Here is a 24,454-nt window from a genome sequence, read left to right on the forward strand (position 1 = left end):
TCCGGGCGGGGGGCTCAGCCGCCCCGGGCCCGAGGCTGGAGGCACCAAGAGGCGGGGACTCGGGATGCGAGCGAGCGCGCTTGGAGCCGGCCGGGCGCTTCGCCCGGGGCTCTCTCCCGACTCCCTTCGCGACCCCTTGGGGGAGGTGTTGAGCGCAAACGGTGCATTCTTGAACCATCTTGTCAGACGCTAGCTGCACTCGCGGTGGGGGTGGGGGCCGAGGCCGCGCTCCCGGGGGGCTGCCCCGGGCTCGGGGAGGGCTAGCCGCGGGGCGCTTCTGCAGCCCCCTCCTTCCAACTGAGGTGGGGGCCGCGACGCTCGTGGCCTGGCCAGCCGCGGGGTCAGCGGTGCACGGGCACTCCCAAGTCCAGAGCGCTGCGCGGCCTGGGACTCCGGCCCGCGGGGAATTTTTTTTTTTTTTTTTTTTTGGCTTTGTTAGTCACCCCGTTACCCCCTTCTGGGCCTAACATCAAGTTGAGGGCTCGCGGATTAGCCGCCGCGCCAGCCGTGGAAATGTGATAAGAGCGATACCGTTTGCAGAAGGAAATTTCTGATGCAATGCTCTGCCTTTTCTGATTGCCTCTCCAAACGCCTGCCTGGTGACGGTACTCAAGCATGTGCGTTATGGAAATTAGGGTATTTACTTTTTATGCGGCTTTTCTTTTTTCGGGATTGGAAGAAACGCTACATTTTTGTTGTTTGCTTTGACTGAAACCTTGGGTAATGTAGAGGAGCCACAGGTGACTTTTACACGGCCCTGAATCTTTAGGATACATTTAAGAAATGTTTTCCTGCAAATGTAGTACCCCGTTTCATTCAAGAGATGCAAAGAAAAGAACCCAAATAAGTAGCGCTCTTGAGTAAATATGCATTATTGCACAACTTTCTCTTTGCTGCTGTTTAAAAGGCCAGGCCCAGAACACTTTGTTTCTGAAAATGCTGATTCAGCCGTTTGGAGCTCCTGAGTTTCAGAAGCGGTGCCGTATTTAACGTTTCGCTCAGTTTTTACCAGGAGGAACACATGTCAGCGCTGCAGCACAGCACTGACCGAGGTGTGGGCCACAGTGCTAGTCAGTTTTCCCAAGTCTTGACCAAGAGTTTCATCTTTTCTTTCTTGGAGGAAAAATAGGTGGGAGCTAGGTTTCTGCAAGAAGAAATTCTGGTCTGTGGCAACGGTGAAATGTCTTTTAGGGGAGTGTGTTGTTCTGTCAAAGCCATGAAACCAAATGTATCTCCAGGAATGCTTCTAGGTGTCTTAGTAGTTCTGTTAAAAATCAAAACTCTAGGATTACTGCACATACTGTTTGAGTTTTACCAGGAGCATTTGAAAGAAGGGGCCACACAGGCCAATCCCTAGATTACAGGGAGGGGATTTGAGGACAGACCAAGTCACACACCCAGCAGCATTGCCTGTGTAACTGAGAAGTGTAGCGACTGACACTGCTGTAGCATTTCAGTTTACAAGGCACTTTCAAAAGCCTTGCTGCTTTTAATCCTTCTACAGCTTCCTGATCCCCATTTTACAGATGTGGAAACCAAGGCTCAGGAGGTTAACGGGTATGCCCAAGGTCCCCAAACAGCAAATGGCAGAGCTGTACCTGAGCCTAAGCCTTGAATTCTTTTTAGTCCTGTGTGTTTTATACTTCTGCACAAGTACATCCTCTCAAAAAGGGTGATGGCAGCAGGGAGGAGGCACACCCCTCAGTCACACGGACAACTAGGAGGACCTGTGACCCTTGTTTAGCCCCCGGCACCAAGCATTCAAGATTTCTGCCCTATTGCCATGCTGCCGTCAATATTTTTTTTTAGCCCATTCACATTGTATACTTAAAAGTTGTTAGCTGCCTTTCAGTTGGCTCCTGACTCATGCAAATGGGAACAAAACGCAGCTTGGTCCTGCTCCTTCTCCATGATCAAGTTGTGGATTGGACCGTTGTGATCCGTAGGGTATTCATTGGCTGATTTTGGAAGTAGGTCGCCAGGCCTTTCTTCCTACTCCATCTTTAGTCTGGAAGCTCCACTGAAATCTGTTCAACACCATAGCAGTACGCAAGGCTCTACTGACAGGTAGTGACTGTGCCTGAAGTGTACTAGCCAGGAATCGAATTCGGGCCTCCTGCATGGAAGGCAAGAATTCTGCCACTAATCAAAATGCCTCACGTACTTAAGTAGGTGTTTATTTTAAGAAGAACCTTTGATATTCATGAAGTCATGGGTTTAATATGATAGTTACGTTTTTTGCGAGTTGTGTACCCCTAAAGTCACCTGTTGGGTATCACTCGTGGTTTGCTGCATTGCTTTTGTGGTAGTGTTTGACTGGTCAAAACACTTGCCATTTTGTGGACTAGGAACCCGGGAGCTGGGCAGATTCATGTCAGTTACTTAGCCAGGGCTTTGTGGTCTGATGGGAGCCACCAGGATTGGAACCCATGGCAGCCCTGGCTCAGTCACAGCAACCGGCTCTGTGTGCCCTCTGCCTTTACTGGAAGAAAAGAGCAGAATCAGAATTTAAGAGCAAACTCAGCAGTTCTTATTTTGATGACTTGGCTGGGTCTGAGACTTTGCAATGTATAGAAACCATACTCTAGCTTGAACAAAGACATCTTTTGTGCCTTCAGCTTCATCCCAGAGGTGTAAAAATTCTTGGTTTGTATATCTGATAAAAACTAATGCTTTAAAGGTGGTATAATTTAAGGAACCTATTTCCTTGGACTTCTGTCCAGCTCTGAATTGCAGGGGGAAGAAGCCTATACAGTGGCAGAATGTATGTTAGCTGTATCTAAGTTTGTGGTTCAGTGGTTAAGCATTCAGCTGCTAACCAAAAGGTCGGCAGTTAGAATCCATCAGCTGTTCCTTGGAAACCCTTTGGGGCGGTTCTACTCTGTCCTGTAGGGTTGCTGTGAGTTGGCATCGAGTCGATGGCAGCAGGTTGGGTTGAAGTTAGTTTAAGGAGCTCTAGTGGTGCAGTGGTGAAATGCTCTGCTGCTAACCGAAAGGTTGACAGTTCGAACCTACCAGCTGCTCTGTGACAGAAAGACATGGCAATCTGCTTCTGTAAAGATTTACAGCCTTGGAAATCCTATGTGGCAGCTCTGCTTTGTCCTGTAGGATCACTATGAGTCGGAAGTGACTCTGGCAATTTTTTTTTTTTTTTTTTAGGGTTAGTTTGCCTTCCTTTTGGAATTCAGCAAGCTAATTGCTTGAGATTTCTGAATTTCTGTCCTGTTTGGTGCCTGATGGGGTGGAAGCCTGTGCTTTGCACATTTTCTGGGTAATCTGGTGTCTGTTAAGCCATGGGCTCATGAGGTGAAAATACTTGCCTTATCTTTCATGTAAATAATCAGTCATATGTTCAAAATTTAAATAAACATTTTTGCTAGTGGAGGTTTTTTTCTTTTGAATCTGTCTTATTTTTGGCTCTATTTTAGAAGTATGCGAGCTTATGGAGGAAGTTGAGGCTGTCAAGTTTGTGGCTGATGCTCAGTTACTTGGCAGGTGAAGCTTGGAAAATAGATGCGCTTTGGGGTTCTGGGGTGTCTTCTGCAGCATCTGGGTCTATAACTGATCTTACCCACTCAAGCGCTGGCTGGTATTTAATTCATGTTAGTATTTAAGCTGTACACGCTGTGGGAGCCATATCCTTTCCCCCTCCTTATCCCTTCCTGCTGGGCTTTTTTAACCTCTGGGCTTGAGTAGCGCTTCTGAACTGATTTCTGAAAAATGGGCTTTTCTGCAGGTTTGTGTTCAGGAGGCTTTTGTCCGTGCTTCTGGTGATCTCAGGGCCTGTCTGTGTGAATTCTGTGGAGATGAAAGCAGGTGAAGCTTAAAACCGCCAGCTAGTGGGAAGGCCGAAGGCTCTTTAATAATGGCCTAAAATGGTGTTGGTGTCCTTTGAGATGGCAACAAAAAGAGCCGTTGCCCAGGATTACCAAAAAATCTTGGATGTGGCGTTGAGTGGTTCTGACTTTGCTGCTTCTGTGGGATGTACAGACTATCCGGGAATTGCCCTCTTTCCCTGTGCCTGGAAGAGATGAGTTGGAGAATGAGACAGCTCTGCTTGTGGAAGTCTGTTCCGGCCATTCCGGGACGTTGAGGTGAAAATAACTTCTCTGCCCCTGAAGTCAGAGCCTTGTTTTAGGATTCCTGCCTAGAACGAATGGGATGACTGGATGCCCGGTTAAACAAGAGCAGATGCCCGATTTTATGACAACTAGGAAAATTGGAGTATTTACTTATATTTTTCAACAGTCTCATTTACATATAGATTCTCTGGAGATTTGTCTTGACTACTCAGATCCTTAATTTGAGTATCTTATCTTCGTTCAATTAATTTGAATATCTTACCTTCATTTGATTTGATCCAGGAACAGAGCAAACTTTTTACTTCTTAACACCTACCCTTGATATGGAGTCCCTGGGTGGTGTGAATGGTTATTGTGTTCGGCTGCTAATGGAGAGGTTGGAAGTTCAAGTCCACCTAGGCTGTAGGGCCTGTGCTTTTCATATTTTTGACTCCTGATGCTTTGCGTGTTAGTTGTACAAAAACTTTATCTTGACCCTGTTCTTTGAGTGTTATCACTGTTAGTAAGAATCCTTTTATTGGCTGTGGTTAGGATGACAGTTTCAACTCCTTACAGGTATGATTCAAGAGCTAAGATAGATGGTGGAATGTAGATCTCACTTCGCGTGGCTGTAAACCATGCAAACCAGGAGATTTTTTTTTTTAGCAAGCATCAAAATTCATTCCTTGGGACCATGAGTAGGAGATGCAGAGACCTTTGAGATACGCAGACTCAGACAGGCTGCAGCATTGGGTGTACGGCGAGACCTCAGGTGCCCTGGCATAGAGGCCTGGTGGCATTTGTCTTCACGGCCCTGAGCTTCGTGTCTGGGTTTCTGGAGACATTTATTCCAGCCTGGAGCGGTAGTCCTGGACAGGCTAACCATTCCACAAGAGGGCTCTGCCGTGGGGCATGAAGACTGCTGTACTTCTCCCAGGAGTCATTGCAGGGCTTCAAGCCAGGTGCCTGGGCCTGGGCACCAAGACCTGTGCTCTTGCCCAATACTGTGGTGCTCATAAAGCCCTTGACACAGGAAGGAGAGTTCAGTGGGCATTGGCCCTTCTTATATCACTGATCTCTGTGCAGGTACAAGTGAGGTTGGGGCTGGGATCCTCACTTACTCTTTCCTGGAAAGTAGAGCCGCATCATGGAAGGCTGTCTGTCTGCCTGGCCCTATCCCTGGTTGTGTCACTTTGGAAGCTCGGGGGTTTCTGGGGGCTTCTGATAAAGGAGAATCTTGAGTGATGCCCGAAGACCCCTGTATATCTTTGGCCTCCTTCTGCCATGTGGGGACCAACAGCCACCAGCCTCCAGGGCAGCCAGCTGTAAGCTCTGTGGATCCTTCTGGAAACGCCTCTTGGGAGTAGACAAACCCTGCAGATCCTCAGTTTCTCTGAGGAGATAGACCTTTGATGGATTGATTTTTTTTTTTTTGTATGATTTTTATTGTGCTTTAAGTGAAAGGTTACAAATCAAGTCAGTCTCTCACAAAAAAATTTATATACACCTTGCTATATACTTCTAATTGCTCTCCCCTTAATGAGACAGCCCGCTCCTTCCCTCCACTCTCTCTTTTTGTGTCCATTTTGCCAGCTTCTAACCCCCTCTGCCCTCTCCAGATAGGAGATGCGAACATAGTCTCAAGTGTCTACTTGATCCAAGAAGCTCATTATTCACTAGCATCTTTTTCTCTCCCATTGTCCAGCCCAGTGATGGATTGATTTTTTTTTAAAAAGCTTTCATTCCTTGCAGTGTATGAGCAGCAGCTTCCAACCTTAAAAAGTCAAGAGTCGATGTTAATATTAAAACTTTAATAATCCCACATAGCCAAGGATAATAATGATTTTAGAATTCACCCATCTGAGGAATTCATAATACTATGAATCGAGTGACTTTGAAATTCAGAAGTTTGTACAATAGCCTCTTTGGCTTAAAGATGCTGCTTTGCACTAATCCTGGGACCTCCTCCCCCTCTCTTTGTGAGTGCTGTTGTGGAGAAAACCTCCACGGAGGTCAGAAGTTGAACTGGGGATGTATGCGTGCCTTCTAACTGTTCTGTAGAGGCAAATTTCTGCCTGGCCCACCTTCCGACCTGGCAATACCACCTTGGCCCAGCACAGGCTGTGGGGTGTCACCCAAGTGCCTCAGGCTGCCTTTTCTAGGTGCTGTACCTTCTCTTCTGAAGACAATTGTGTGGATCTCACAGAAATCTCTCCAGATTGCTTACTAGAGAAATGAGAACGTTGGGTGGCCGCCTCTTCCTGTAGTGGCGCTTCAGAGGAGGGGGAAAGCCAGTAGAAGCGCTTTGTGTTCTTTGTTGGATCATCCCCTAGTCAGAGGCCTGGCCTGGCCTGGCCTTTCTCCCTACCCCGACCTGCATTGCTTCCTTGGACACAGGCAGCTTTCCCCAGCAGGGTGCTGTCTTCCCGCTTACCATTCCCTCATGACCACACAAGTGCATCTGCTCTGTATGAGAGGTCTCCTGGAGTTCTAGAAAGTTCCCTCACTACCCAGGACCGACTTTTTAAAAATTTAGTTTTATTTTTAATCAGAGCTACGGACATGCCTAGTTTAATGAGTCGCATCATTCTTCTAAGAGTGCCATGAAAAAGAGCAGGCTTTGTTCTACCCCCCACTTCGATTTTCCCCTCCCCAGAGGTAATCGGACTGTTAGCAGCTTTTTCCCCCCGTTTACCTCTGCATTTCTAAATAATCTCCATATTTCTAAATACATTGCTAAATAACACACTGCAGTTCCTTGCAACCTGCCTCCACGTTCACTTCAACTTCCCAGACCCCAGTTTTATGTATTATTCTTCTTCACTCTATGGAATGAGAGGACTTAGGCTATTCTCCCCACCTCCGTCCTACACTTTTTACACATTCTGTCTTCCCGTCCTCCTCCTCTTGTAAAATTGGTGAGACCAATGTGCAGTGTTGCCATCATTGTGATGGTCCCTTAAACGTTGTTCATAGATGAGCCATGTAATCTGCTGTGATAGCTTTTTCTGTCCCCTGTAACATTTTGCTTTCTCCTGGTGCTTAGTTTTCTGTGTACGTACCATTACCCACCACCCCCCCAACCTGCCTTAAATGTACACATGAGGGATTTCTTCAAAAAGATAAAATTAGCAGAATACCTAGTGTGTTTCAAAGGAGATATAAATGTACACAGTTGTGTATATCTCCTTTGAAACACACTAGGTATTCTGCTAATTTTATCTTTTTGAAGAAATCCCTTGTGTGCCTTCAGCCCATCATCCAACCTGGTTGCTCTTTTTTTTTTTTAGGTGTGTTTTTGGTGAAAGTTTACAAGGGAATTAGCTTTTTATTTAACAATTTCTATGCATATTGTTCAGTGACATTGCTTAAGTTCTTCACAGTATGTCAGCAGTCACGTTATTTCCATTTTGGTTGTTCTGTTTCCATTAATCAAGCTTCCCTGTCTCGGTCTAATCTTCTTATTTTTGGCCAAGGGTAAATGTTAACCATTTGGTTTTATCTAGATGATTATTTTGAGGAGCACAGTACTGATGGGTGATACTATTTATTTTATGGGCCAGCCTGTCATTTGGCTAGAAGATAAGCTTTGGGAATGGCTTGAATTCCAAGTTTCAAGGGTATCTCAGGGCGATAGTCTTGGGGGCTCATCTAGTCTGTACTGGTCCATTAAGTTTAGCCTTTTTTTAAGGAATTTGAGTTTTGTTCTACATTTTCTCCCATTCTATCTGGGGCCATCTGTTGGGTCCTTGGTTGGAATGGTTGGTAGCGGTAGCTGGGTACCATCTAGTACTTCTGGTCTCAAGGTAGGTGATGTTGTTTGTGTAGACTGTTGGTTCTGCAGACTAGTTTCTTCTTTGAGTCTTTGGTTTCCTTCTTTCTCTTTAGCTCCGGAAGAGTAGAGACCAACAGTTGTTCCTTACGTCAGCCTGGTTGCTCTTGAAGCTCATGGCACAGCCGTCATCCTGGAGTCTTCCTTTGCTACCCTCCGAGGAAGGCCTTTGCCTTTCTCTTGGATCTCATGATTTCTTCTTTCTTGGCTTATTTCCAGAATTTGATGGAAACGTTCTACTATAGCTTCCAGAAAAGAGGTACATAGGATGTAATTGTTTGAGACCTTGCTTGTCTGAAAATGTCCTTGTTCTACCCTCACACTTAATAGTTTAGCCTATTAAGTTGGAGACAGTTTCCCTCAGGATTCTGAAGGCTGCCATTGTCTTTAATTTCTTTCTGTTTTCTACTATTCTCTCTAGAATGGATGTTAACTTGATTGTTAGTTTTCTGGATTGATTTTCTTGTTATCTTTTGTCTTCTATTTTATACCTGCTGTCTTGCTCTAGTTTTTGGAATGTATGTTCAACTTTACCTTTCAACCTTTCTATTGGATTTTAAATTTCTATTATTATTTTTAATATTCAAGGACTTCTTTATTTTTTCTTCAATTTTTTTTAATGGCATAATGTTATCGTTTCATAGATATAATATTTTCTTTTATCTTTCTTTGGTGCTAATTAGCATTTTTTGAACTTCTTTCTGCATAGTCTCTTTTCTCCAAAAACCAAAAAACCAAACATTGCCATTAAGTCAGTTCCAGCTCGTGGTGACCCCCTGTGTGTTACACAGTAGGAGTGAGCTCCATAGGGTTTTACTGGGCTGTAATCTTTATGGGAACAGATTGCCAGGCCTTTTTCTCCCCGACCTTTCGGTTAGTACCCAAGAGCAAACCACAAGTTCCCCCACCCCCAGGTTGTTTGCCTAAGGCAAACACTCATGTGCTTCTGTTTTATGAGGGAGTAGGTGTCTAGGAAGGCAGGAGTGAGGGGAAGGGAGGCAGAGAAGGAGGGGAGCCGACATGAGGCTGCCTTACGAGCTGCCCACCATGTGGAGCCAAGTGCAGCTCGTTGCTCACGTGATGGGACTGACTTGTGTTAGGATCTCCTGCATCTGAAGACCACCAGGGTGTGGGGTGGGAAAAATTGGTCCACAAACCCTTGTCTCCCATTGGTCTGGGGTTTGTCTTATAAGCACCTATAATGCAGCAGGTTGCGTATGCATGGGTGCTGTTGTGCACAGGCACCTAGTGGTTCCCTTGCAGCCAGGCAGCCCTGGTGGGAGGGGCAGGCTGTGTAGCAGGTGTGGGAGAGGCTGTCCAGGGGGCTTGTGGGAAGCTGTTGAAACCCACATCGAAGTGGTGCCACAGTGCACAGGGGTCCCAAGATAGGAGGGGCTGATAGCTTCTGAGGGGGAGTCTGGTACAGCCCATTTGCTCTCTGCCTTTCATATAGAGCTTTTGCTTAGATGTCTGGTGGCCCATGTCTGTCCACTCCTTGTAGAAGTGGGTCATGAGAAGCTGATTGGAAGCCATACGTGCATGGGTGGGGTTTCAACTGGCCTACAGCGCATAGACATCTTGTTCTCCTCATGTCCGTGTTTTTGAGCCTCGGCTCTTAGGCTGCTAGTCGCCTGGAGGAGGATGCTCAGTCTCCTATGGGCTGGGTGTGGAGGTTGCTGCAGAAGTCAGCCCTCGGACAGCAGCTTGCACTTGATTTGCCCGTTTTCACTGTGGTGTACCAAAGGCTTCGTCGTGCCTGGTGACCCTGGTCCAGCACCCTCTTGTCTGTTGCTTTCAGAAAAGAAACCCCAGACGCTGGTGGTGTGTGAGTGTCCAATGGTTGCCGCAATAAAGTACTGCAAATGGAGGTGGTTTTAAGCAACAGAAATTTATTTCCTCGCAGTTCTGGAGGTTGCTATACGGAGTTCAGAGTGTTGGCAGGACTATGAAGGCTCCAGGGGAAGATTCTTGCTTGCTTTTCTCTCCCAGCTTCTGGTAGCCCCAGGCATTCTGTGACTTGTAGCTGCAACATAATTTAGTTGTTGCATGACCACTTTTTCCCCTTTCTGTGTCTTTTTCTGTTCTCTTTTTTAAGGACATTGCTCAGATGGGATTAGGACCCACCCTACTCCAGTATGACCTCATGTCAGTTTGTAACATCTTCAAATTCCTATTTTCAAACAAGGTCACATTCACAGGTAAAACAAACAAACAAACAAACAAATAACTAAACCCATTGCCTTCCAGTTGACTTATACCAACCCTATAGGACAGAGTAGAACTGTCCCATGGGGTTTCCAAGGCTTGAAGTCCTTAGTGAAGCGGACTGCCATATCTTTCTCCCAAGAAGTGTCCGGTGGGTTAGAACCACCGACCTTTCAGTTAGCAGCCGAGCACTTAACCACTGTGCCACCAGTGCTCCAGCTTTCACAGGAAAGGGGGTTAAAAACCTACAAATCATACCCATTGCTTTCAAGTCGGTTCTGACTCATAGTGACCCTACAGGACAGAGTAGAAGTACCCCGTAGGTTTCAAAGGCTTAGGTCGTTATGGGAGAAGATAGCCACATCTTTTTCCCACTGTAAGAGGGTTAGAACTTCAAAAAAGATCTTTTTTGGGGAGACAAAATTCAGTCCATAACAGGCTACAGTAAGAGAGGGGCGTTCATCTGGTTGATGGTGTTTGGGAGAGACCCCAGGGTCTAGCTGTTCCTTAGACTTTTGATTAGTCCTCTTGTTTTTGGCCCTGCCTTTTCCACCATTTCCAGAGTTAAGTGGTGGTTCTAATTCCTGGGATTTTCTGGATTTCTACAATGTGTATCGGGTTTCGTCTCTACTTTCTGCCTTAGAATCCAGTTCTGCATTTGCTGAGTGAACTATTACGTGTCCATTGACTTCACAGCTTTTGAGCCTTTTGAAAGATTTCCTTTCTGCTGTCCTAACGGAGCAAGATGTGTATTCTCTGTCATTAAGCACAGGCCTGACTTTTCTGGATTCCTTGCCTGTCATTGAATCATTTTTCCTCTTGCTCTTGTCATAGCCCGGAAACTGCTGGTTTATATGGGACCCTGGTATATTTTTTGAAAAGGGGACAGTCGAGGTCAGGGTGCTTAGATTTGTAGTAGAATGCCCCTCCACCTATGGAACCATAGGCGTAGTGCTAGCACTTGATATATGGTATCTAAGGAGCCCTGGTGGTGCAATGGTTAAGTGCTTGGCTTCTAACCAAAAGGTTGGAGGTTCGAACCCACCCAGCGGCTCTTTGGGAGAAAAGACCTGGGGATCTGCTGCTGTGAAGATTACAGCCTAAAAAACCCATGGGGCAGTTCTACTCTGTTCTACATGCGGATGCTGTGCGTCAAAATTGACTCAATGGCACCTAACAACAACATTATTTTCTTTGCTAAATATTTATTTCAGATGGAACTGTACTTTCTCTTTGGTGTTTAGTAGTTTTGTGCCTCCATCTTCCCTGCTGTTTTTGCTCTGGATGTTTTGGGAGAGGTGTGAAGTGACAGTGATATTGGAAAACCAGAGCTGGCTGGGTCTGGGTGGCCCTATAGGCCCAACCCTCATCCAGATATGTGGAGAGCAGTTGTGCCCAGGTCATGAATCTAAGTTAGTGGTGGGGCCGAGATTTCCTCCCAGTCCAGTGCTCTGTAGGACCCTTAGTGTAGTGGGTAGAAGTGAAGACTTTGTGGGTTCTGAATGGTCAGTGTGTGTGTCCTTGCCCATTGGGGGAGGTGGTTGGATGGGAGGAGGGGAGGTGGGACAATGATGGAACAGGGGATTCTTCAGGATTCCCACGAGGAACCAGGAATCCTTGTGCCCTTGGGGCCTGACTCTAAGCCACTTGGGGTTTGGTCCTGGGATTCCTATAGTGGACATAGGATTAGACCATGCTGACCTCCTCTCCTCCTTCCTAGAAGTGCCCCCATTCCCTTGAAGCTGATGAGTGTGGTCTGGAGCAGGTGGGTCAGCGTCAGGGCAGGTGGGCTGGGGGTCTGCTGTGGGGTCCTGGCAGGCATAGAGTGCTGATGAGGGGGAAGGTCATATCTGACATGGTTTGGGAGGCAGATGGGATCCTGGCCTTAGCAGGCTGGCTTCCAGAATTGGCGGTGGCCCATTTCCATGTTGGAGCACGTTAGGCTGGAGTCTGTGGATGGTTCAGCTGCCTCTGGTCGATGTTCTGCAGTGAAAGACCCTTCTCTGGGCCCATGTCTCCCAAGCACTGTTCATGTGCCAGGCCCTTTGCAGGTACCCCCTGCTTTGGCCCTGCAGTGTGCACAGTGACCTCGTGCAGCAGATACTGCAGTAACCTGTTACAGAGGTGACAGATGGCCTCCGAGGTCAGTGATGCACTGTGGGCTTCAGCTAAGGTCAGTGTGGCCCTAAAGCCCTGGTTGGTGATCTGAAAAGACCCTCGAGTTAGCCATTTGCCTGCCCACCCTCTCACGGGGGTTTTTGGTGAGTGGGGCTGGCAGTATTGTCCGCAGGAAGCTGCCCCATAGCCCAGATCTAACCAGCTGGAAGGTATGCAGGGAGCCTGGGATCCCTAGAACAGTCTTCTGATTCTGTTTATGTTAGCTGCAGGACGGTATTATGTAACCATTTTTAATCTTAATTGTTTGGTATTATGTAACAAACAGTAACTGTACCGGGATAAACCCATGACTCCAGATATGGGCACCCTGGGTAAATGGACTTTTTCTCTATTAAAAACTGGATGCCATGTTTCACGGCCTTGATTTCTCTTAAACCTTGATGACTTCTCATCTGGTATAAAGCCCTTGACTAAACATGTCTTGTGACATTGCATCTTCCTTCACCAAAACCTCCGAGTTCCTCAAAGGAACATATCAGACTACTGACGTGAAGTGATGAGGCTGTTGGGGATCAGTTTCATGCTCTTGATGGAGTCAGACAAATTACTCTGTACATACACGTGGGGCTTCCTTTCCCTCTTCCATCAGAAAAACAATCAGATCACCTGTTTTACAAGTTGATTGTTCCTTTGATGAGCTGCCATCTATCCACTGATGGCAGGACTCCCTGATGGCCTGTTGATAGGATGACATCGCTTGTGGAGCCCATGCACAGATAACTGTTGTCCTGGGAGGCCACTGTCTGTACCCCTGGCCCCTGAAGAAAAGGCAGTAGGACCTTTCCTCTTCGCTGTCTTTATATGAGAGACAGTGAGACGACAGCAGGAATTTTGGCCTTTTGAGGCACTGGAAGTGCAGAGGTTCAGGGGTCCCATTGGAGATGACCATGGGTATTGGGCATTGCAAGGGTCTCGTTAGGGGTGGCCATGGAGATTGAGCACTGTGGGGGGTTCCGTTAGGGGTGGCCGTGTGTGTTGGGCACTGTGGAGGGTCTGTTAGCGGTGTTGGATACTGTGGGTGTTGGATACTGTGGAGGATCCGTTAGAGGTGACCATGGGTGTTGAACACCGTGGAGGGTACATTAGAGGGGACCGTGGGTGTTGGGCACCATGGACGGTTCATTAGAGGTGACCGTGGGTGTTGGGCACCGCGGAGGGTCTGTTAGAGGTGACTGTGGGTGTTGGGCACCACAGATGGTCCGTTAGAGGCAACCGTGGATGTCGGGCACTGCGGAGGGTCCATTAGAGGTGACTGTGGGCGTTGGGCACCATGGAGGGTCCGTTGGAGGGGACCATGATAATTGGGCACCACGGAGGGTCCTTTAGAGGTGACTGAGGGTGTTAGGCACCACAGAGGGTCCGTTAGAGGGGACCGTGGGTGTTGGGCACTGCAGAGAGTCCTTTAGAGGTGACTGTGGATGTTGGGGAAACCCTGGTCGCATAGTGGTTAAGTGCTGTGGCTGCTAACCAAGAGGTTGGCAGTTTGAATCTGCCAGGCACTCCTTGGAGACTGTGTGGGGCAGTTCTACTCTGTCCTATAGGGTCTGTATGAGTCGGAATCAACTCGACGGCAGTGGGTTTGGGTCTTTTTTTTTTGGTTGGTGGGTGCTGGGCACCGCGGAGGGTCTGTTAAAGGGGACTGTGGGTGTTGGGCACTGTGGGGGGTCCGTTCGAGGGAACTGTGGATGTTGGACACCGCGGGGGGTTCTGTTAGAGGTGACTGTGTTGGGCACCGCAGAGGGTCTGTTAGAGGTGACTGTGGGTGTTGGGCACCACAGAAGGTCTGTTAGAGGGGATTTTGGGTGTTGGCACCGTGGAGGTTCCATTAGAGGTGGCTGTGGAGGTTAAGCACTGTGAAGGTCCCATTAGGGGTGACCTTTTATGTTATGCACTGTGGAGGGTCCTTTAGAGATGACTGTGAATGTTGACCACTGTGGAGGTCCCATTGGGGGTGACCTTGTGTTGTGTACTGCAGAGTTCCCTTTATGGCGACCGTGGGTATTATGCACCACAGAGTGTCCTGTTAGGGCAACCACGGGTGTCAGGCACTGAGGAGGGTCTGTGAGAGCTGATCATGGAGGTCAGGCACCGTGAGGTCTCATTATGTGACTGTGGTTGTCAGGTACCACATACGGTCCCATTAGGGGTGACTGTGGGCTTCAGACACTGTGAAGGGTCCCGTTATGGTGACCGTGGGAGTCTGGCACCGTAGAGGGTCCCATTAGGAGTGACCATGGGTATCGGGTACTGCAGAGGTTGCTATAAGGGTGACTGGGTGTCGGTTACTGTGGAGGGTTCCGTTAGGGGTGACCATGAGTGCTGGGCACCATGCAGGTTCCATTAGGGGTGACTGTGGGTGTCAGGCACCTGGAGGGTCCCATTACAGCAACCATGGGTGTTGGTTACCACAGAGGGTCCCATTATTGGTGACTATGGGTGTTGGGTACTGCACAGGTCCCATCAGGAGTGACCATGGGTGTCGGGCATTGCGGAGCATCCCATTACAGGTGATCGTGGGTGTTGGGCACCTGGAAAGTCCCATTATGGTAACTGTGGGTATTGGCCCCGGGAAGGTTCTTTTAGAGTGGAATGTGAAGGTCGGGCACTGCCATTAGTTTAGTGCATGCCCTTGTTCCTTTTATGGGTGCTGTTTGCTGGGTTGTCTCTGCAGGTGGTTGAAGCAGGTCTTCCATCAGGGACCCACACTTCAGTGTGGTAGGGATTGCAGAACAGGCAGAGGGGCTTATTCTGCTATTCCTCTCCTCGGCCATCCCTTCAGAGGATGAACGGGGCACAGGCTCCTAGAAGGAGCCTTATCTAAGATTTGGGGTACTAGACAACTGTATGCTAAAGCATGCTGAGCAGTGTGTGAGGTGGGTGTCAGTATGTAGGCCCGGTGTCAGTGTGTGAGGTGGGCTGAGGGCTGTGCTGCATGTCCCTGTTTCCGAGCCAGTGAGGCAGGGATGGTGATGGTTAGGGCTGAGAATGAGATGGACCACTGCTGAAGAACACGGTGATAAGACTAGCAGTAACTTCACTGCTAGTTTGTAAGGGGTTTGCGTTCATTTCCTAGGGCTGCTGTAACAAAAGACCACAAGCTGGCTGTCCTCTAAGCCCAGAAATTTATTGTCTGACAGATCTGGAGGCTGGTGTCCAAGTTACCTGGGCCATACTCCTCTCAAGTCTCTACGGGAAGATCCTTTCTTGTCTCCTCCAGCTTCTGGTGGTCCTGGGCTTTGCTTGGCATGTAGATACCTCTTCACATGGCTGTCCTTCCTCTCCTTATGTCTCTTCTCTTTTATAAGAACATCAGTCATACTGAATCCTACTCCATTATGGCTTCATGCTAACCAATTGCATCTTCAAAGACTCTATTTCCCAACCAGGTTGTGTTCACAGAGATGGGGGCTAGGACTTCAGTGTATCTTTTTGGGGGGACATAGTTCAATTCATAACAATGTTAGTGAATTTCTAGAATGATAGAATAAGAGTTCGCGTTATTTTTAACATCTCCTAGGGATTTCCGTCGTCAGTTGATCCTGGAGCTGTCATTTAATTCCCAGCACATACGGGGTTTCTGGACTTTGAGAGAACACTGTGTCTTTTGAGTACTGGAGCTGGGTACTGTTCAAGGCTACAATCTGAATTCACAGACACTCAATGTCTGTGATCCCACATGAGCCAGGTAGCTTCTTAGAGCGGACTTAGGAAGAATGTCTTTGGGAGCCCGTGTGAACTAGAACTGTTTACCTCCCTTCCCACTAGGGAGGCTAAACTTTGGTAATGCTCAGAGGGAACGTATGGGAAAGACCAGTGGTTTTCCAGGTGAGATCTCTGGACCAACTAAATCAGAGTCACTCACCACTCAAATGCATGTTCCCAGGTCTTCTCAGTGCTACTGAAACAGGTGCTCTGGAGCTGGAGTTCCTAGATGGTGCAAATGGTTAGTGTGCCCGGCTGCTAACCAGAAGGTTGGAGGTTGGAATCCACTCAGAGGCGTCTGGGAAGAAGGCCTGGTGATCTGTTTCTGAAAGGTCACAGCCATTGAAAACCCTATGGAACATAGTTCTGTTCTGAAACACATAGGGTCACCATGAGTCAGAGTGGACTCGATGGAAACTGGTTATGAAGCAGACCAGGTGATTCTTAGGTGCAGGACGCCAAAGAACTGCTGCTTTGTTCAAAAGTAATCCCAGCTCTGGGGCTGAGTTCTGGACCTTTAACTACTTGGGCTTCTGGTGATTAGGTCAGACACTTGGCAGCTCTTGTCTGCCAGAGTTATTGCCTAACTGGAGGGTCAGCGGGGTGGGGTTAAGGCATTCTGAACCCTGTGGACCCTGGGAGGTCTGGGAGGATGTATGAAAAGAGGCCTTTGTGTCAGTGTTCTTGTTTCTGTCTTTTTCATCGGACTTAAAAAGAGAAGTTGGCTCTGTCCCCAGGGTATTGGCCAGCTCCACCCAGTGCAGGGCACTTCAAGGCAAGTCTGGCCATTGGCACAATCATATGTCAAATCTAAAATCGGTATGATGGACTAAATTTTCTCATATTTCATACATTTCACTGGTTGGAAGTAACCCAAGGAGTTCTAACCTATCCCGACTGTATCAGCACCCAAATCCTTTCTGTAAAGGGTATTCTGACTTGCGTATTCTTCCTCTCTTTTGCCAGGTGGAATGGACTTTGTTCTTGTCAAGGCTGATAGATGTTAAATTAAAGGGCCAGGAAGCTCCTTAGCGCTGGCTGGAGTTGGGAGCCAGGAGGGATTTACTGGACCCATTTGCTTCTTCCTTCCCTTCTTTTTTCTGCCTCCTTGGGCAGGGCTTCCAGGACTGTCGTCTCCAAGAACATTCCTAGGCTGTGCGGCATTGCCTGCAAGTATCTGGAGAGTCTCAGCTGAACTCCAGATGCCCAGGGCTCAAATCTAGTATTAGGGAGGGCAGAAAATCCTAAAAGTGTTTAAGCGGTGCCTTTAAATCACCTACACATAATTTCTCTCCTTCTCTTTGCTGTGCCTGGGAGCCAGCTCCGAAGTATTAGTGTTGGTGACTCAAGCCTGCTTACTTGCCTCTGTCGCTGATGGTTGTGTTACTCTGAATACTAGTTGCTTAGCCCTCGAGTGGGATAAGAATCGTAGAGAGTGCAAAGGATGCCTTTAGACAAGGTCCTAGCCCTTCCTTCATTCAGCAGATATCTCCTGAGTCTTTCTCACTCCATTTTGAATGGGAATAATGAAGTATATGTAGGAATGGGTGCTGGGCAGAGGAATGGCATGAGTCGACTGACTCAAAAATAAAGATTTTAATAATGCATTTTTCACTTATTTTTAATGTATTTTTCACTTTTTTTTCCCCTCTGAAGGGAGCTCGCAGATTTTAATACTGATGCAAATTAAATATTCACAGTGTCTTAAAACAGTACCTCTCAATCTTTAATATGCACATGAATTACCTGGGGATCTTGTTAATATGCAGACTCTGATTCAGGAGGTCTGGGATAGGGCCTGAGAGCCTGCATTTCTGACAAGCTCCCAGGGGATGCCCATGGTGCTGGTCCACAAATCACATTTTAGGGAGTAAGATCTTAACACATTTCCTCCCATTTTATCCTTACTTTCTCTGAAAAGGACACCTCTGCCTGTAAGAACTGTTATTAATGTCATTATTTAATCTGTGAATTTTGCCAAGAATTTTCTGGTGATTAGCCCTACGTTGTTATAAGCGGCGTTCTTCAATGGGTCCACACTTGATTTCATGTTAAATATTTACTTGGGTTCAGGAGGGTTGTATTCGCTTTTGTTTATGACTATAGAAAAGTCTGAAAACCTTTTTAATGTTAAGTGTGCTAGGAAGCCCTACCTGCCTTAATTTTAGGAACATATCATTTGTGTCCTCACTGAGCTTATAGACTCTTTAATACCTCATTTCTCTTGAGGTCCCCTTTAACTTCTCCTCAATACAGCCAAGAACCAGGAATTGAGTACCACTTCCACAGCCTCCCAGATAGGTAACAAAGATATTTCAGTCTCTGCATCCTTCTCCTAGAAAATCCCTCAGGTCTTCTGCCAAGACTGATTCACTGTCTTGACACAGTTATAAACCTTTCAGGTATTGCCTTACGAGTTCACAAGAAGATGAGAAGTAGGAAATCAAAAGGAAATGACTAAAGACTATCAGCTTCTACAAAGGAAGAGCCCTAAAAATGTGAGAATGGGACAGGAGAATTCTGAGCCTAGTGTGGGGCCATTTATTCTGCCCTGTACATCCCTGGGACCCTGGTGACGCAGTGGTTAAGAGCTTGGCTGCTAACCAAAAGGTTGACAGTTTGAATCTACCAGGTTCTCCTTGGAAACTCTGTAGGGCAGTGGATTTGGTTTGGCTTATACGTCCCAGAGCAGGGCGGTACAGGTTCAGTGGTAGAATTCTTGCCTTCCATGCTAGAATAGAAGTGGAGGCTTGTGTGTTGCTATGGTGCTGAACAGGTTTCAGCAGAGCCTCTAGACTAAGATGGACTAGGAAAAAAGGCCCGGTGATGTGCTTCAGAAAATCAGCCAGTGAAACCTTATGGATCAGAACATTCTGACCTGTAACCTATCATGGGAATTGCCCAGGACGAGTCAGCGTTTCGTTCTGTTGTGCATGGCGGTCACCACAAGGCAGGCTGACTCGACAGCAGCTAACAAAAACATCAACTTTACTGACTACAGCCCACTCTAAACGTGTGAGAATTCCCCGGGTGGCGTAATCAATTAAGTTTTTGACTACCAATGGGAAAAGTTGGTGGTTCGAACCAAGCCAGAGGTGCCTCCGCAGAAAGACCTGGCAGTCGGCTTCTGAAAGGCCGCAGCCTTGAAAACCCTGTGGAGCAGTTCTGTTCCGCACAAATGGAGTCGCCATGAGTTGGAATCAGCTCAACAGCGTCTGGATAGACGTATGCGTTGACGACCTTGGGATATCATTTCCATCTGCAGAATGTGTAACTTCACTTGGTTTTTTTTCCCCACCATGGTGGTTACCCTTTTGGAGTTGTTGGGGCTCTCTCTTTTTTTTTTTCTTTCTCTGAAATCTGTGGAAACCTGTGGGCTGTAAGTTATATGGCAGCTTGGTTTTAACCACAGCTCTTTGAACTTAGGAGCGTACAGTGGTTTGAATTCTAAGGCAGAGACTACTTTCAGGAGCTCAGCGCCATTGAAAGGACTGGTGGACGACCTACCTGAGCATGCTGGGCCTGTTTGACGAGAGCTAGCAGCACCGCATTCAGCCAGCCCTGAGAGAGCTGGCCCTCTGGTCTTTAGGGCACCCTGATTGCACTTGCTGGAACCTGCTGGTGAGGCTCATGAGCCTCCCCAAGATAAGGCAGACCCGGTATTTCCTGGGGACCTGCAGGCTGCCTGGGTGGGGCCCTTGCCCCCATCTTCTGTAAGCAGGAGCTCCATCCTATCTGGGAAGGTAGGGCTAGGGTTTGCCTGTCATCCCCCATCAGGGGAGGTGCATTTTTTTTTTTTTTTTTTTTTTTGTCTTACCCGCATATGTGTGTCTGTTCTGTATGGAAGGATCCACTGTGTGGTCACCTTTCCTTAGTTCCTCCTTTTATAAAAGTCTCCCACCAAATCTTTCTTGGATAATGGAGGCACTACTGAATTTTTGTATTTCTACTTCTCCTAGTTGTTCAATAAATGAATTGATAAGAGACCCTGCAGGGCTGTTGTTTCTTTGTCATCTTTTATCAAGCATCTTTTTAGGCATGTTGTGATGTTGGACAATTCAATGTTTCCCAAATTGCATTCCTGAAAGGTAATAGATACCACAGGAGTAAATATTCCATGTCCAAATATGTTTGCAAATGCCTGGTTAGGTAAAGGTGGTTTCTTTATGGCGGAACTTTCCGGAAACTTCAGGGCACTACGATGTACTGTGATCCTCCTTGAGGGAGATGGGTTATGGTGCTCCAGATTTGGGGGGGCTGGCATCCTGTTGGCACTGATTATCTTATGGGACCAGTCTTTCATAGTCTTCTCTCTCCTTACAACTGTTTTTATGCATTTAGGAAGTATGCTTAGATGTGGTCATTGACAAGGGTAATCATTGAAACCTGAAGAGTTTGTTACAGGGATTTTGGTACAATAGTCTTCCCATTGCTAGGTGGGATAATGGTGAGGTTCCTATATTTTCCCAAATAACTTCAGAACTGCCTGAACAAGATAACTGGGCTGCTGCTATTTTGGGAAAGGAGAAGAAGTTGACCAGGTGACAGCTAATCTTTACATTGTCTAGCTCTGACTTTGTTTGCGTTTGATCCTGGGGACAACCCTGTAAGCCAAAAAGATCAGGCAGTCCTCCTTCTGTAGATGAGCAAATGGAGGCACCTCATAGTCAGATGTCTTTTTCAAGGTCAAGTGGGCATTGGTGGAAGAGTTAGAACTATACTCCCATGTCTTTGGACCTCAAGTTCACCATTCTTTGTACTCCTGGGTGCTGCTATGTAGGGAAGAAAGGAACGAGGGAGAGGGGAGGTTGTTTCTACCAGATGCCCACCAACTCGAGTGGAAGTGGACTTGTGTAATAAGAGGAAGGACACAGTCTGAAAGGGAGTCGGATGGTGATCCCAGCATTGGAGAAAAGGCTCTCCTTGAGTCCGGAACCCCCTGGTTCTGCCCTGTTCTCACATCTGTGAAGACAGAGAAAACCCCCTTAATTCATTTCCAAACCTGACATGGAGCTTCTCCTCTGATGCAAAGAAACCAGAGAACAAGTGCCTCGTTCACAGACTGAAAACTCTGAAAGTCATCATCATGGTTTAATGATCTCTGCATCTCTCCATCTGTTTTACCTCCTCTGTAAAAGGGGGCTGTTGATTGTTTGCTGTCAGGGTTTGTAAGTACTAAAGAAAAATGTAAGTAGATCCTTTCACAGTGCCTGGCACACTTAGATATTTAACAAACATGGAACTCCCTCCCCAGGGAGTTAGTTTGTCAGGAAAGATTCAATGTCCCTGGTATTGCTGGGACTCTTGAATTCAGCAGAATCTGGAACCCCAGAACTACATGGTGGCTGGGAAGTTGAGAAACAGCAATACCATGATTTTGTCCTGTACTATAATGTCACGTGAGTAAACCTTTTATTCACTTTTGTGTCCAGACTTGATGGGCAGTTTATAGTTTTGAGTGTTGCAGGAAAGGCCTTGGGTTTTGAGTGACCTTTTGCAGGTGGAGAGGGGGCCCTGTAGCCTGATTCTCCCAATTCTACCCTTTATTCATTTCTTGAAATGATGGAGACAGTAGCAAGTGAGGGCCCCTGGCTTGATCTGCATTCCACCCACAATCCCACCAAGTCTTTCTTACTTCAGTCCCAGGCCACCAGCGCAAGAGGCCATCCTGGGTAGGTTGACATTTTACTGACCTCGCAGTGTCTCTCTTTTGGCTTCCCAAAGTTAAGAAATTTAAATTCAGTACACTGGTTTCTATTCTCTACCCTTGAAACGTACTGACTTCTTATGAATAGAAATAATAGGTTTTATAGAGGGTCTTACCCCAGTTAGGAATCATGCGTTCTCAGGTTAGCAATACAATAGGTTCTCTTTCCTCTGGTAAAGCGTTGTGCTCAGTCCTGGGAGGGTCATCCAGGAGAACAAGGACACTCTCTGGAAGCTCCAAGGGGGATTGAGGGACATAGTCACTTTCTGTAGTCCCCAGGACTTGTCCCTCAAGGACTGCGGGCTCTGCTATCTTACCTCTGATATTTTGCATAGACAGAAACAGATAGCTGAGATCTGTACTATTGGAGAACATTTGCATTTTTGCTCCTGGGAAGATCCACCTGGATCTACCGATGTCCTCGGTTTGGGTCTATGTTGGAGCACAGGGGAAGGAAGATGAATGGAACTCCAGCCAGCTAGGAGTGGCAGGAACCAGGGCAGCCTGTCCATCCCTGCTGTCCTTCCTGAGGGCTGTTCTCCACCCAGGGCTTGGAAACTAGAAATACTGGATATATGGCATTTTCTCTTCTGACTAGCCCCCTTTGTGTGGCAGGGGAAGGGCATTCTAAGCGACTAGGAGCTCTGCCTGTTACCACAATTACCAAGCAGACAAAGGTTGGGGGAGCACAGCCGAACCACTTGTCACAGGTAGCGCCCTCCAGGACTGCCCTGCAGAGCTGGCTTCTGCAGAGTAGAACATTGTGCTCGGCCCACACTGCCTGGCAGCTCCTGCTCAGCCGGTGACTTTATTTATGTGGCCATGTCTCAGATGAAAAGTTTGGAAACAATATCTTTTTTTGTTTGTTTTAAATTGTGATACAAATAAATATAATAAAATATTAGGTATTTCAACATGTTTTACATGTACAGTTCAGAGATGTTAGTTCGATGTTCTGCAGCCATTACTATCATCTGTTTCCACGTTTTTCCATCACCCTTAACAGAAACTCCGTGGTCCTTAGGCAACTACTCTACCTCTGTATCTTTTAAGAAAAACCTTTTGAACTAAGTGGTCTTCAAGGGTCCTATTTACATATGAGCAGCCCGCAGAAGGAGGTTCAGCTTCTATCAGACTGTCCCACAGTCCTGGGTGCTGGGTGAGGTCCCAGTGCCCCCGGGGAGGCAGGCAGGGCTCAGGGAAGTGCCACCAGGGGTGGGGTGGGGCTGTGGAGACACCAGAGTGTCATTGCACCGGGCATGGCAGGGGATCTAGGGCAGCTGTTGTCAATCTTTTTGGTCTCAGGACCCCTTTACACTCTTAAAAATCACTGAATACTCCAAAGAATTTTTGTTTATGTGTGTGTGTATATATATATCTATTCACACACACAAACATGTGTTGTTATTGTTAGGTGCGTTTGAGTCAGTTCTGAATCACAGCAGCCCCAAGTACAAGAGAACTAAACACTGCCCGGTTCTACACTCTCCTCACAATCTTTACTATGTTTGAGCTCATCGTTGCAGCGACTGTCGATCCATCTTGTCGAGGCTCTTATTTTTCGCTGACCATCTGCGTTACCAAGCATGATGTCCTTCTCCTGATAACATTTCCAAAGTATCTTAGGCGAAGTCTCGCCATCCTCGCTTCTAGGGAGCATTCTTGCTGTACTTCTTCCAGGACAGATTTGTTCGTTCTTTTGGCAGTTCACATTATATTCCATATTCTTCGCCAACGTCATAATTCAAAGGCGTCAATTCTTCTTCAGTCTTCCGTTTTCATTGTCCAGCTTTCGCATGCCTTTGAGGCGATTGAAAGTACCATATCTTGGGTCAGGCGCACCTTAGTCCTCAAGGTGACAGCTGTACTTTTTGACACTTTAAAGAAGTCTTTTGCAGCAGGTTTGCTCGATACAATGTGTGTCATTTGATCTTTTGACTGCTACTTCCGTGGGTGTTGATTGTGGATCCAAGGAAAATGAAATTCTTGACAACTTCAATCTTTTCTGCGTTTATCATGTTGCTTGTTGGTCCAGTTGTGAGGATTTTTCTTTATGTTGAGGTGTGATTCATACTGAAGGCTGCAGTGTTCGATCTTTATCAACAAGTGCTTCAAGTCCTCTTCGCTTTCATTAAACAAGGTTGTGTCATCTGCATATTGCAGGTTGTTAATGAATCTTCTGTTAATCCTGATGCTGTGTTCTTCTTCATATAATCCAGCCTCTCAGATATTTGCTCAGCATACAGTTTGAGTAAGTATGGTGAAAGGATACACCCCTGACGCACACCCTTCCTGATTTTAAACCACGCAGTATCCCTTTACTCTGTTTGAAAGACTGCCTCTTGGTCTATGTACTCGTTCCACATGAACACAGTTCGGTGTTCTGAAATTCCCATAATTACCTATAATTTATTATGATCCACACAGTTGAATGCCTTTGCATAGTTAGTAAAACATAGGTCATCATCCTTCTGGTATTCTTTGCTTTCAGCCAAGATCCGTCTGACCTTCTTTTTGTCCTCTTAGGAACCCATCTTGAATTTCTGATAGTTCCCTGTTGATATACTGCGCAGTCACTTTTGAATGATCTTCATCAGAATTTTACTTGCATGTGATTTTTTTTTGCATGTGGTATTAATGATATTGTTCGATAATTTCCGCATTCTGTTGGATCACCTTTCTTTGAAATGGGTACAAATATGGATCTTTTCCAGGTTGCTGGCCAGGCAGCTGTCTTCCAAATTTCTTGGGATAGATGATTTAACACCT

The 24,454-nt window shown here is 46.8% G+C and overlaps 1 protein-coding gene across 2 annotated transcripts in view; it reads left to right on the forward strand.

Moving 5' to 3' along the window:
- Positions 1 to 24,454, forward strand: part of GRB10 (growth factor receptor bound protein 10) — a 290,298-nt gene that overhangs the window by 537 nt on the left and 265,307 nt on the right. The window lies entirely within an intron of this gene.

This window comes from Elephas maximus, chromosome 8, assembly GCF_024166365.1.
Source record: "Elephas maximus indicus isolate mEleMax1 chromosome 8, mEleMax1 primary haplotype, whole genome shotgun sequence".
Classification (NCBI taxonomy): Eukaryota; Metazoa; Chordata; class Mammalia; order Proboscidea; family Elephantidae; genus Elephas; species Elephas maximus.